This window comes from Aquarana catesbeiana, linkage group LG06 (assembly GCF_042186555.1).
Source record: "Aquarana catesbeiana isolate 2022-GZ linkage group LG06, ASM4218655v1, whole genome shotgun sequence".
NCBI lineage: Eukaryota > Metazoa > Chordata > Amphibia > Anura > Ranidae > Aquarana > Aquarana catesbeiana.
In genome coordinates this window covers 90,392,605-90,408,421 of record NC_133329.1, presented here as the reverse complement: position 1 = coordinate 90,408,421, position 15,817 = coordinate 90,392,605, and positions in this window count along the sequence as shown.

The following is a 15,817-nucleotide window of genomic DNA, read 5'->3' as shown; positions in this document are numbered from 1 at the left end:
AATATGAATGTGTATATACAGTGGGGACGGAAAGTATTCAGACCCCCTTAAATTTTTCACTCTTTGTTATATTGCAGCCATTTACTGAAATCATTTAAATTCTTTTTTTTCCTCATTAATATACACACAGCACCCAATATTGACAGAAAAATACAGAATTGTTGACATTTTTGCAGATTCATTAAAAAAGAAAAACTGAAATATCACATGGTCCTAAGTATTCAGACCCTTTGCTGTGACACTCATATATTTAACTCAGGTGCTGTCCATTTCTTCTGATCATCCTTGAGATGGTTCTACACCTTCATTTGAGTCCAGCTGTGTTTGATTATACTGATTGGACTTGATTAGGAAAGCCACACACCTGTCTATATAAGACCTTACAGCTCACAGTGCATGTCAGAGCAAATGAGAATCATGAGGTCAAAGGAACTGCCTGAAGAGCTCAGAGACAGAATTGTGGCAAGGCACAGATCTGGCCAAGGTTACAAAAAAATTTCTGCTGCACAGTGGCCTCCATAATCGTTAAATAGAAGATGTTTGGGATGACCAGAACCCTTCCTAGAGCTGGCCGTCTGGCCAAACTGAGCTATCAGGGGAGAAGAGCCTTGGTGGGAGAGATAAAGAAGAACCCAAAGATCACTGTGGCTGAGCTCCAGAGATGCAGTCGGGAGATGGGAGAAAGTTGTAGAAAGTCAACCATCACTGCAGCCCTCCACCAGTTGGGGCTTTATGGCAGAGTGGCCCAACGGAAGCCTCTCCTCAGTGCAAGACACATGAAAGCCTGCATGGAGTTTGCTAAAAAAACACCTGAAGGACTCCAAGAAGGTGAGAAATAAGATTCTCTGGTCTGATGAGACCAAGATAGAACTGTTTGGCCTTAATTCTAAGCGGTATGTGTGGAGAAAACCAGGCACTGCTCATCACCTGTCCAATACAGTCCCAACAGTGAAGCATGATGGTGGCAGCATCATGCTGTGGGGGTGTTTTTCAGCTGCAGAGACAGGACGACTGGTTGCAATCGAGGGAAAGATGAATGCGGCCAAGTACAGGGATATCCTGGACGAAAACCTTCTCCAGAGTGCTCAGGACCTCAGACTGGGCCGAAGGTTTACCTTCCAACAAGACAATGATCCTAAGCACACAGCTAAAATAACGAAGGAGTGGCTTCACAACAACTCTGTGACTGTTCTTGAATGGCCCAGCCAGAGCCCTGACTTAAACCCAATTGAGCATCTCTGGAGAGACCTAAAAATGGCTGTCCACCAACGTTTACCATCCAACCTGACAGAACTGGAGAGGATCTGCAAGGAGGAATGGCAGAGGATCCAAAAATCCAGGTGTGAAAAACTTGTTGCATCTTTCCCAAAAAGACTCATGACTGTATTAGATCAAAAGGGTGCTTCTACTAAATACTGAGCAAAGGGTCTGAATACTTATGACCATGTGATATTTCAGCTTTTCTTTTTTTAATAAATCTGCAAAAATGTCAACAATTCTGTGTTTTTCTGTCAATATGGGGTGCTGTGTGTACATTAACCACTTCCCGCCCGCCCTATAGCGGATTGACGTCCGGGAAGTGGTTGTGTTATCCTGACTGGACGTCATATGACGTCCAGCAGGATAACATGCCGCAGCGCGCCCCCGGGGGCGCGCATCGTGGCGATCGGTGGAGCGGTGTGTCAGCCTGACACACCACTACACTGATCTTGGTAAAAAGCCTCCGGCGGAGGCTCTTTACCACGTGATCAGCCGTGTCCAATCACGGCTGATCACGCTGTCAATAGGAAGAGCCGTTGATCGGCTCTTCCTCACTCGCGTCTGACAGACGCAAGTAGAGGAGAGCCGATCGGCGGCTCTCCTGGCAGGGGGGGTCTGCGCTGATTGTTTATCAGCGCAGCCCCCCCTCAGATCACCCCACTGGACTACCAGGGATGCCACTAGGACCACCAGGGAAGGGGCAACGTGGATGGCCAGGTATGTACCCCATGGCCATCCACATGTGCCCAATCTGTGCCAATCAGTGCCCACAAATGGGCACTGATTGGCACTATTATGTCCATGATATGCCCAGATCTGCCCAGCAATGCTCTATCAGTGCCACCTGTCATTGCCCATCTGTGCCACCTGTCATTGCCCATCTGTGCCACCTGTCATTGCCCATCAGTGCCACCTGTCAGTGCCCATCAGTGCCCATCTGTGCCCATCAGTGCCCACCTATCAGTGCCACACATCAGTGCCACACATACGTACCCATCAGTACCACCCATATATACCAATCAATGCCACCTACAAGTGCCCATCAGTGCCGCCTATGTGTGCCCATCGGTGCCACCTATGAGTGCCCATCAGTGCCACATACCAGTGCCACCTATCAGTGCCCATCAGTGCCACCTATCAGTGCCCATCAGTGCCGCCTATCAGTGCCCATCATCAGTGCCCGTTAGTGCCACCTCATCAGTGCCACCTCATTGGTGCCACCTCATCGGTGCCCATCAGTGCCGCCGTATCAGTGCCCATCTGTGCCGCCGTATCAGTGCCCATTATTGAAGGAGAAAGCGTACTTATTTACAAAAAAATTTAACAGAAACAAAGAAAAACTTGTTTTTTTTCGAAATTTTCGGTCTTTTTTTATTTGTTGCGCAAAAAATAAAAACCGCAGAGGTGATCAAATACCACCAAAAGAAAGCTCTATTTGTGGGAACAAAATGATAAAAAATTTGTTTGGGTACAGTGTAGCATGACCGCGCAATTGTCATTCAAATTGCAACAGCACTGAAAGGTGAAAATTAGCCTGGGCGGGAAGGTGTCTAAGTGCCTGGTATTGAAGTGGTTAATGAGGAAAAAAATGAACTCAAATGATTTTAGCAAATGGCTGCAATATAACAAAGATTGAAAAAATTAAGGGGGTCTGAATACTTTCTGTCCCCACTGTATATATTTATATACACTATATTACCAATAGTATTGGGCCTTTACACACATGAACTTTAATGGCATCCCGGTCTTAGTCCGTAGGGTTCAATATTGAGTTGGCCCACCGTTTGCAGCTATAACAGCTTCAACTCTTCTAGGAAGGCTGTTCACAAGGTTTAGGAGTGTGTCTATGGGAATGTTTGACCATTCTTCCAGAAGAACATTTGTGAGGTCAGGAACTGATGTTGAACGAGAAGGCCTGGCTCGCAGCCTCCGCACTAATTCATCCCAAAGGTGTTCTATTGGGTTGAGATCAGGACTTTATGCAGTCCAGTCATGTTCCTCCACCCCAAACTCGCTCATCCATGTCTTTATGGACCTTGCTTTGTGCACTGGTCCAAATCATTTGGTGGAGGGGGGATTATGGTGTGGGGTTGTTTTTCAGGGGTTGTGCTTGGCCCCTTAGTTCCAATGAAGGGAACTCTTAAGACGTCAGCATACCAAGACATTTTGGACAATGTCATGCTCCCAACTTTGTGGGAACAGTTTGGGGATGGCCAGTTCCTGTTCCAACATGAATGCGCACCAGTGCACAGAAAGTGCTGCGGGGGGGGGGAGTATCGAATAGTTTGACACACCTCCTGCACAGTGCTCCAATAGACGATGCTCACGCTCACTGAGCAGCGAGTAGGACTCTTACACTCTGTTGAGGGTTGAGGTAGAAGTCTGGATCACCGGTGTGCTGCCACCACAGGTCTGCTTAGCATAGCCAAAACATTTTTTAGTTTTGGACAAAGTGGGAAAGTTATAATATCCTGGGCAACGGTGGTGGCTGTTGGTATATTTTTTTGGGGGGGTGCGGCAAACAATGCACCCACAGCCAGCCCCACGGTCGGTCTACCCGCACCCCCCCCGGTGGGTCGGCTGGGTCATCCGCACCCTCAGCCCCACACTTACCCCATCTATAGCATGGGCAGCGCTTCCCTCCGGGCGGCGGCTTTCCCTGCGTCTCCTTCTCGGCATCACGGCGGCCGTGCGTCTCCTCCCTTCTCCTCCAAAGCCAATAGGATCACTTTTCCTTTTCTGCGCCCCAAGCCCACCCTTTTTTGAGGCCTATTAGAGCCTCAGGCTCTAATCACGTGCTTCATAAAAAAAAAAAAACATTGGAATTAATGAGTCCGGTGCCCCGCATGTAGATTAGGGGGCCAGATACATTACAGGCCATCGCTGCTGGGGCAAGTTATTTTAGTTCTATTGTATTTGTATCATTGGGGAAATGTTCCTTCACTTTCTGTTCCAGAGATGCAACAGGAAGTTGGAGGAAATCTCCCAAAGTGAGATGAACTCCCTTCTTAGACAGTTGTCCCTGGAAAAGGTGGGATGAGGTGGAGATCAGGATGTTACTGCCCCGCCTGGCCACTACATCCAATCAGAGAACGCTTTGCATTAATTGAAAAAAACAAAGGCCGCCTCCTATTTTTAAATGCAGCAGGGCACCCTCTTGGCACGGTTCCCAGAAGCTATTGGAGATCACTAGGGAAGCGATGTCTACTACAGTGATTTCCAACTTCTGGAGGGTTCCCACAGGTATGGTATATGCAGAGGTACATTGGTCCAATGTACTTGGAAATCTTCTTTAGGCCAACCTGACTGCATCTCCTTGTTAAAATATAAAGGTTTCATTGGACTTTAAAAAAAAAAAAAAAAAATTTTTAAATATGCAACTACTCCTTTACATGAAGTTATTGGACGGTCCAAGGAACACAGAGGGGTTTTGTTTTGAGAAAAAAAAATCATACAGCATTTCACATGGAAAGGTCATTCAGTTTTTATAAACACTGTTCGAGTCCCCCAGCATGTGTCTTCTTCAATATCAGGCTGATGAGAATTGTATTTTTAGCCCGGAGGGGAAGTGACATTACGAAAGCTATAAGTCATTGATAAGAATGTTCTAAAGGATCTGGACATTTTCACATCCTCTGTAAAAGGACTCGGATTACTGTATTACTGTATTGCCATTCTCAGGGGAGGCAATCTAGTATACAAGATACAGCTGCTGATGTCAAATATGCGTAGGGAGTTTCAGAGGAATGCAATGGCAAGGTAAGAGGAGAGTCATATCACCGTTTTTAGTTTAACCAAGTCTTGTTAATGCAAAATACATCTGCCTTCAGCCGTGAAAGATCAACACTGGTTTTTGGGTTTTGGTTCAGAGTCCCCTCTATAAGCAGTGATTGTCTATCTCAGGGATATGCAATTAGCGGACCTCCAGCAGTTGCAGAACTACAAGTCCCATGAGGCATAGCAAGACTTTGACAGCCACAAGCAAGACACCCAGAAGCAGAGAATGATGGGACTTGTAGTTTTGCAACAGCTAGATGGCCGCTATTTGCATATCCCTGGTCTATCTTAAAGTGGTGCTGTCACACTTCTAAAACTCAAAATCAAAGTTTAGCCCAGAGCATGGCTAGAGAGAGAGGGGAACTATAAATACACCGAGCTGCAGCTGCTTTGTGTGCCTCTACAAGACACTTATGCTGGCATTCAATGCTGTTCAGCATCCCCCCGCAGAAGGAGCTGATGGGCATGAAGGACCTGAAAAACTGATAGGACTTGATGATGCACTTGCATGGGATCATAGAAAGTGTAGTCCGCAGAGAACACTGTACTGAGGAATTAAGTACATCCGTGAACTGCAGGGGACAAAAGACCCTGCAAAAGGAGGAGTGAGCTGTTCCCGAGCATTGAGCTGGGGGTCTGGGTCTTGTGTGTGCGGGGATCTGGAATGGTACAGACCTGTTTCTTGTACCTGTCTGTGCCTACACAGAAAAACTGAGTCTGTGAGGACCAAACGGCTAACACCTGTATGCCATGCAACCAAAGTACTGGAATCAAGCCATTGAGGATCAGGGTGCTGAGAAACTGCAGCTGAGAGGGCTTGACAAAGAGTACTGAGTTACTGGGGACTGTGTTGTGCAGACCGTCCACCAAGCGCCCAGAACAAGGTTCACTATGTGCCAAGACTGGGCAGCATGTTCAGCTGAGCTTACTTTACCATTGTTTAGCAGTTCAGTGCTACAGGACATTGCCTATTTGACTAGAAGACCCAAAAACACCTCGCTGCATGCAGTTTTAAGGAGATGGTAAAAGTGCAGCACCATACAGATTTGGCCCCACCATTAACTGGCTGAAGCCTCAGATCAGGCACCATATACTGAACAGTTACCTTCCAGGAGTAGCCCACACATACAGTGGGGACGGAAAGTATTCAGACCCCCTTAAATTTTTCACTCTTTGTTATATTGCAGCCATTTGCTAAAATCATTTAAGTTCATTTTTTCCTCATTAATGTACACACAGCACCCCATATTGACAGAAAAACACAGAATTGTTGACATTTTTGCAGATTTATTAAAAAAGAAAAACTGAAATATCACATGGTCATAAGTATTCAGACCCTTTGCTCAGTATTTAGTAGAAGCCCCTTTTGATCTAATACAGTCATGAGTCTTTTTGGGAAAGATGCAACAAGTTTTTCACACCTGGATTTGGGGATCCTCTGCCATTCCTCCTTGCAGATCCTCTCCAGTTCTGTCAGGTTGGATGGTAAACGTTGGTGAACAGCCATTTTTAGGTCTCTCCAGAGATGCTCAATTGGGGTTAAGTCAGGGCTCTGGCTGGCCATTCAAGAACAGTCCTTCATTATTTTATTGTGTGCTTAGGGTCATTGTCTTGTTGGAAGGTAAATCTTCGGCCCAGTCTGAGGTCCTGAGCACTCTGGAGAAGGTTTTCATCCAGGATATCCCTGTACTTGGCCGCATTCATCTTTCCCTCGATTGCAACCAGTCGTCCTGTCCCTGCAGCTGAAAAAACACCCACAGCATGAAGCTGCCACCACCAAGCTTCACTGCTGGGACTGTATTGGACAGGTGATGAGCAGTGCCTGGTTTTCTCCACACATACCGCTTAGAATTAAGGCCAGAAAGTTCTACCTTGGTCTCATCAGACCAGAGAATCTTATTTCTCACCATCTTGGAGTCCTTCAGGTGTTTTTTTAGCAAACTCCATGCGGGCTTTCATGTGTCTTGCACTGAGGAGAGGCTTCCGTTGGGCCACTCTGTCATAAAGCCTCGACTGGTGGAGGGCTGCAGTGATGGTTGACTTTCCACAACTTTCTCCCATCTCCCGACTGCATCTCTGGAGCTCAGCCACAGTGATCTTTGGGTTCTTTTTTACCTCTCCCACCAAGGCTCTTCTCCCCGATAGGTCAGTTTGGCCAGACAGCCAGCTCTAGGAAGGGTTCTGGTCATCCCAAACATCTTCTATTTAACGATTATGGAGGCCACTGTGCAGCAGAAATTTTTTTGTAACCTTGGCCAGATCTGTGCCTTGCCACAATTCTGTCTCTGAGCTCTTCAGGCAGTTCCTTTGACCTCATGATTCTCATTTGCTCTGACATGCACTGTGAGCTGTAAGGTCTTATATAGACAGGTGTGTGGCTTTCATAACCAAGTCCAATCAGTATAATCAAACACAGCTGGACTCAAATGAAGGTGTAGAACCATCTCAATGATGATCAGAAGAAATGGACAGCACCTGAGTTAAATATATGAGTGTCACAGCAAAGAGTCTGAATACTTAGGACCATGTGATATTTCAGTTTTTCTTTTTTAATAAACTTGCAAAAATGTCACCAATTCTGTGTTTTTCTGTCAATATGGGGTGCTGTGTGTACATTGAGGAAAAAAAATGAACTTAAATGATTTTAGCAAATGGCTGCAATATAACAAAGAGTGAAAAATTTAAGGGGGTCTGAATACTTTCCGTCCCCACTGTATGTACAGTATCTCACAAAAGTGAGTACACCCCCTCACATTTTTGTAAATATTTTATTATATCTTTTCATGTGACAACACTGAAGAAATGACACTTTGCTACAATGTAAAGTAGTGAGTGTACAGCTTGTATAACAGTTTAAATTTGCTGTCCCCTCAAAATAACTCAACACACAGCCATTAATGATTAAAAAGTCTGGCAACAAAAGTGGATACACCCCTAAGTGAAAATGTTCAAAATGAGCCCAATTAGCCATTTTCCCTCCCCGGTGTCATGTGACTCGTTAGTGTTACAAGGTCTCAGGTATGAATGGGGAGCAGGTGCGTTAAATTTGGTGTTATCACTCTCACTCTTTCATATTGGTCACTGGGAGTTCAACATGCCACCTAATGGCAAATAACACTCTCAGGGTCTGAAGAAAAAGAATTGCTGCTCTACATAAAGATGGCCTAGGCTATAAGAAGATTGCCAAGAACCTGAAACTGAGCTGCAGCACGGTGGCCAGGACCATACAGTGGTTTAACAGGTTCCACTCAGAACAGGCCTTGCCATGGTACGACCAAATAAGTTGAGTGCACATGCTCAGCGTCATATCCAGAGGTTGTCTTTGGGAAATAGACGCATGAGTGCTGCCAGCATTGCTGCACCGCACACTGCATCAAATTGGTCTGCATAGCTGTCATTCCAGAAGGAAGCCTCTTCTAAAGATGATGCACAAGAAAGCCCGTAAACAATTTGCTGAAGACAAGCAGACTAAGGACATGGATTACTGGAACCATGTCCTGTGGTCTGATGAGACCAAGATAAACTTATTTGGTTCAGATGGTGTCAAGCGTGTGTGGCGGCAACCAGGTGAGGAGTACAAAGACAAGTGTGTCTTGCCTACAGTCAAGCATGGTGGTGGGAGTGTCATGGTCTGGGGCTGCATGAGTGCTGCCGGCACTGGGGAGCTACAGTTCATTGAGGGAATCATGAATGCCAACATGTACTGTGACATACTGAACCAGAGCATGATCCCCTCTCTTCGGAGACTGGGCCGCAGGGCAGTATTCCAACATGATAACAACCCCAAACACACCTTTAAGACGACCACTGCCTTGCTAAAGAAGCTGAGGGTAAAAGTGATGGACTGGCCAAGCATGTCGCCAGACCTAAACCCTATTGAGCATCTGTGGGGCATCCTCAAATGGAAGGTGGTCTCCACCAGATCTGTGATGTCATTATGGAGTGGATGAGGACTCCAGTGGCAACCTGTGAAGCTCTGGTGAACTCAATGCCCAAGAGGGTTAAGGCAGTGCCGGAAAATAATGGTGGCCACGCAAAATATTGAAACTTTGGGCCCAATTTGGACATTTTCACTTAGGGGTGTACTCACTTTTGTTGCCAGACATTAATGGCTGTATGTTGAGTTATTTTGAGGGGACAGCAAATGTACACTGTTATGCAAGCTGTACACTCACTACTTTACATTGTAGCAAAGTGTCATTTCTTCAGTGTTGTCACATGAAAAGATAGAATAAAATATTTACAAAAATGTGAGGGGTGTACTCACTTTTGTGAGATACTGTATATCCATACCTACTACTAGGGGGATATATACAGAGTGCACTCTGATACCTCATCGTTGACTTATAGCAGTGGAGTTATCTTGAGATTCTTCTTTACTGTTTATGCTTTTTCTATTTATAAGATCAATTGTTTGTCCAGTTAATATTATCAATGCTGCTGGTATTAGTTAGGTTTTGTTTTGTGTAGTACCACTGTGGATTGGATTAACTTACATATTATAGCCTAGTATTTATGTAATTTATGGTAGTTCATTGCATTCAAACAGATTTGTTTACTCATTAGCGCTTTTATGTATTGACATTTATTTTTCATTGTAATAATATACTTACTCTATTTACAATCAATTAGCCTAGTGTCTAGTTCCATATGCTAATACAGTGGGGGTATTAAACTAACGCTTAACCTTATACAGTTGTCTGCAGCATCCCACTATCTAGCCTGGTGTGTCAGAGGGGACAGAGCAGTTCACAGAGTCATGGCAGAACAGAGAACCCATCATAGCAAGCGGCTGCCCGGGGAGTAAGCACTACAAAAGTCATGACAGCAAAGAAGAAAAGGTTAATTAATACCCTACCAGCAGGGGCATTGCTAGGTCTACAAAAGATCTGGGGCTAGAGCTCATAGCAGTGAAGTAAAGAAAGTCATACGCTTGGGCGGGCATACACATGTATATACAGTAATATATGTGTGTGTGTGTATATATCCCCAGAGAGCCCCCCATTTACATCGGGGTCCCCAGAGAGCCCCCCTTACATCAGGGTCCCCAGAGAGCCCCCCTTACATTAGGGTCCCCAGAGAGCTCCCCTTACATTAGGGTCCCCAGAGAGCCTCCCCCTTAAATCAGGGTTCCCAGAGAGCCACCCTCTTGCATCAGGGTCCCCAGAGAGCCCCCCACTTACATCAGAGTGCCCAGAGAGCCTCCCGTCCCCTTGGGGACCCCTGCAGAAACTGGGGGCTATGGGCCCCAGATTTGGGGCTATAGCTCCAAAAGCCACCCCCTAGTGACGCCACTGCCTACCAGTACATCTGATCTCAGCTGTCTTCCTGTGTAATGCTGGCTGGAACATCTTAAGCTTCTGCCAAAATTCAGGGTGTGTCAAATACTTGTTCCCATTCAGCCTTCAAAAAAACCTTGACTAGGGCAGCTAAGAGCTAACCATCCACTTACCACATCACTTTAACCTTGTAACCCTTGCATCCCCTTTTAGTTGTAATAACAAACCACTCAACAACTGAGGTGGGGCAAAATGGCCGAAACGACCTTTTATTAACAACTTTAATTAAATAACCAACATAATATTTAACTATTCAAAACCAGATATATAATTATTTTGAGATCCTTGACGGTACCAATATACCCATACCATTTATTGTGTCAGAGGCACCAGCTAGCTGAGTTGCCACCCCAGCCTCGACCTATTGACTCAGGGCCTAAAACCCAGCTGACCTCATCCACCCAGGGTTCTTACTGCTACCCGATCACTCCGTAGTGAACCGTTCCTATTCGAGGATATTATACCTGAGATGGTTCCCCACCATTTACCCAGTGCACCGAATTATACCGCCATCAAGGACCCCAAAAAAGTCCACAGCGCCACAGGTGTGACACCTTATACCTGGACGCCCCGCCACATACGAAAGGCCCTCTGCACCCCATCCTATAATCCCAGAAACCATAAGTCAGTGCCCACCGCGTTGAGTCACCCCTAAGAAATTGCCATGTGTCTGATTCCAACTCCAAGTGCTTGATAACTAGGCCCCCGTTCCTAACATAAAAACCTCCCCACCTCCTTATTGGCTTTCACCCAGGCCTTGTTAATCTTGTCAACTGATCTGGCCTCCCTTCAGGCCGCTCTTGCCACGATATCAGACCAAATTATGATTTTCTCCGGGAAATCATTACGAAGCCTGAGAAATTGAAAATGGATATCTCCAATAAGTTCGCTAGAGGAACTGATACCTAAATCATTGCCCCCTGCATGTATAATAAGTATGTCCGGGGCCCTGTCCAGTCTGGCAAAACGAACAACCTCCTGAACCACCCGACTCCACAGCATGCCCCGAACCCCGATCCATCTGACACTTCCTAACTCCCATGGAAGGCCCAGCTGCCTGGCCTCAGGCCTAACTTCTTCCCGTCTGGGGCCTTAAGTACAGCCTGAACCTGTTGGACTCCCACCTGCCAATCTGCTTGACCGCAATGTCGCTCAAACCTCATCTAGACGCCTCTGTGGCTGCGCCTATGCGAAAGGAGTGAGACCCATACTGCTTGGGATCTAAGCCCGCCTCCCTCAGACATTTACGAAATACCGCCACAAACCGAAACCTGGATAAGCAGGAACCATCACCATGGACAAACCAAGGCCCCCCCTGCTGTGGCCGAATTGCAGCAAATTGTTCCATAGCAACAACTGGGCAAAGACCCATGCTGTTGCTCCGGAATAATTCCAAGTGTTTCCCTCTGCCGCATTGATCCGTTTTGGATCGACGAATTCCAATCCGAACCGATGTAGCCGTAATTACCACATCCTCCCATAACACACCCCCAGCTCCCTTCCTGGAAGGGCTAACCAATTCCCCCAACCTAAGGGCTCCAAAAAAAGCCAGCAAAAATGCAGCCTGGAACATAATCCATTCATAGGCCGTCGCACAGATCAAAAGCAGGCATTCCAATACCAATCGCAAGATTGCTACCGAAAATGGCCCCGGGAGTCTCTGGTACGGCGACCCCTGCGATATCCCTTCAACGCCTGTCTGACCACAAAGATAATGTGGCATCCCCACCAACCTGTAACTTGAACCAGAAGGCTAGGCCCGCCAACTTGCAGTCCACGGCCAACGCCGAGGCCCCCCGAATAAAGTTACGTACCACAAAATACAGCACTAAGGAAGACACTTCCACCCCGAGCTCCAGCCCCCGTACTTCCGACAGCAACGAAATCCATTCATGCTATGTCCTGAAATATGCCTCCCACATCGCCACACTCAGGGAAGTCCGAATTAATCCAGCGGCGATTCCAATGCGATCGTCCACAACCGCTGCGGACAAGGCGTCCCATGCTGCTCCGCCTCTGGGACCAACACGCGAAACTCGTCCCACTGCAAACGAGACAATGCATACGCAATCTTGTTACATACCCCTGGAATGTGCACAGCGTAAATAAAAGCATTCAGTTGTAGGCAGAGCAGTACTAAATGGCATAACAGGCGCACCACTGGCAGCGACAAAGCCGAGATGTTATTAATAGATGTCACCACCCCCATGTTGTCACAATGAAAGCGCACCTTCTTATTCCGAAATGCATCCCCCCAGATTTCCACTGCAAACACAATCGGAAACAATTCCAACAACACCAGATTTTTCAACCAGCCCTCTGCACTCTGTTCCACCGGCCACCATCCCGGGGCCAAAGGGATGCCGAAACGGTCCGCTATATGTTGTAACATCTCCATCAAAACTGTACATGCATTGGAAGCTGGTGGACCGATGCACAGGAAATCATCCAGCTAGTGGATGGAGTTCAGCCCCGACACATCCTGCACCAACCATTCAACAAAGGAACTAAAGGCCTCGAACAGCGCGCAGGAAATGGAACACCCCATAGGTAGGCAACAATTGACAAAATACGAACCTTGCCACCGAAAGCCCAAAAGGTGCATACTGTCCAGATGAACCGGGAGCAGGCGAAAAGCCGCCTCCACATCTGTCTTGGCCAACAATGAACCGCAAACGAAGTATAGGTGACCGCACAAGCCTGCGGGTCAATACTATCGTTGACCAAGCCCCCTCTGGGGTGGGACAGATGATGTATTAAACGCTACTTGCCTGGCTCTTTTTTGGGAACAACCTCCAGGGGAGACACTACCAGGCCCAGAAATGGGGGAGAGGAAAAAGGTCCGCTCATCCTGCCCAAGGAAACTTCCTTTGCAAGTTTTTCCGACACCACCTCCGGGAACTGGATTGCTGACTGTAAATTAATGGACAAGGGTGGCACCCCTGCCAGTGCACATGGGATATGAAAACCTTCCTTAAAACCCTCCCCCAGGAGTCGTGCTGATTTTTGATCTGGGTACCTACTTAGGAAAGGAGCCATCCTTTCCACTCTCACCGGAGCCCTCCCTTTTTCCGGACGTATCACCCCCTTGGCATTTTTCCGGACTTGAAGCAGCGTGCGAGGGAATGTCCACCACCACACCCGGAACACTCGTGTTTAAAGCGTCAGGTCCCACCGAAACGGCAGGAGCTGTCGTTACCCCCTTTTTTCGTGAGGCTGACGTACCTCCGGAAGAGGTGCCGCCAGCCCCTCCTGGAAAAAATTGGCTTCTCCCTCTGGCCAATGTCATCAGTTTCATACAGAGCCCGATATCCTTATGATCCCATCGAATAGCGGGCCGAACGGCCTTCTGCTGCAGGAACTGCTCGTTGTAGCGGAGCCATGCCACTCTGCCATAGACCCTATTTGCCTCTCCTATAGCGTCCAAATAACAAAATAGAACACCTCTCCGGTTCTTTTTTGCCAATCACACTTGCCAATATCTAAAAGGCTTGCAAATTGGCAAACGTGCAAGGGATGAGGCGATACCTACACTTTTCTTCATCTTCCTTCTTGCTATCGTCTGGTTTAACCCGGTCCAGGTTAAACTTTTCCAGGGGGAGTAAGAAAAAGACGAGAAAAGATTTCCACGTACTCCCCCTTCCAAATCTTCTCCTGTACTTCCGGCTTGAGGTGAGCCCCCAGAGGCCCCTCAAAGCAAACATATACCTCACATTTCACGGAATCCGCCAATCTCACCTTTTCTGTCTCCTTGTCCCCATCCTTGGACTTCTCCGCCCCCCGTGGTTGCACTGCCTACCCCTTGCTGCAGCTCTGTCCCTAACTCTCCCAGCACCAGGGCAGGGGAAGGGACTCCAAGCGCCGATTCCTCCGGTGCCTCCACCCGGTCCCGGGCTGTGACCTTAGACCCCCCTTGAAGCGCACCCCCTTCCAGCTTTTTCAATAGTTCCCGAAGGCCTGCCAGCACGTTCCTGTAGCGTATCACTATCCCGTGCCTCCCGACCAGTGGCCCTCGCTCCAGTAAGCAATGAAGGGGGAATGAAAGGTAAAAGAGAAGAGGAACACTCACCAGCCTCAGGTCCAGCCTTGCTGTGGTTTGCACGTCCTCCTCCAGTTCTCATTCCTCTGCGCTGCTGTCCTCCACATCCGACCGGTCCTCGGCCTCCTCTCCTTCCAAGCCGCAGGCCGTTCGCTCCTTCCTTCTGTCGCCGAGGAATCCTTTGCTGCCGATCCGCTCGCAGCCAACAACCTCCTCTGCTCCGGACCGGTTCTCCTGGCTCCGCTGACGTCATCAGCATGCGCCGCGACCTGACCGGGACTCCCAGGCACCGACTGTGACCTGGAGGTGGCCACCGCCATCTTCCTTCCACCCTGGGCAGACGTGCCCGCTCTGCCTCTCAGTACGAAGGGCCACCAGCCCCACCAGGGGACAGGCCCGGAGCCCGCAGCATTACCTCTCCCTCCCCGAGCTAACGTGCTGGCCAGAGCGCCTGCTCCGGAATCCGGACGATGGAGGATGGAACCGGGGCCACACTCTGGTGAGTACCCATCCCCCGTGGGCTTTGCCTAAGCTGGGGATTCCTTCCAGGCACGCCACCCGCCGAAGCCAGCGTGCGCTTGGCAGGGGGGTTGGAGGTTTCGACGGTGGGCTCCCATTGCGGTGCTGAGCCTGGAAGGTCCTGTCAGGACTGAAGCGCTCCGGAGGCCTAGACCTCCGAGCTTGCGAAGCAGGCCCCTGCTGCGGGGGACTCTGCCGGACCCCCTGCAGGGAGGCCACGACCTGGCTCTGCACCCGCGCCGTGGACATCGGCAGCAGCCCTGAGCTGCTACAGCAGTCTCTCCATCTCGCTCATGTTGATTTGTTGGGGTGATAACGTTGCCCACATGGAAACACAGACGTTCTTCCACTCCTCAATTCACTGACTGTTGAGGCTCCACCCCTACCCTGCAGTTACTAACTTTAAGCTCTCCCCAGCTCCCTTCCTCCACAACCAATGGGGTAATATCTTAACTTCCATTACTTATGTTAACCCTCTCATTCCTGTATACCCTTACCACCCTGTCATGTCTTCCCTTCGCTGACTGCATTCCTGCTCAGCTATGGTTCTTTCTTTCAGGAGCATGTCAAGGTAACAGTCAACCAATGTTTCAGAGAAGATGGGTGGTAAAAAAAGACAATGACCCTTTAATCACATGAAGCATAAGAACATCAATTTACATTCTAAAATGTTCAAGCTAAAGTCCAGACCTCAACCCAAATGAGATGCTGTGGTGCAATCTGAAAGTAATAGCTCTTGTAGGTAATCCAAGAAATGCCAGTGTGTGAGCAAGGTGCAGTGGGGTGTGGTGGGCAGTAGGCACACAGAGTCCAAGTCAGGCAACAAAGTTATACTGTAGAAAGGTTCAACACAACTTATTCAGGTAGGCACACCCGTTCATAG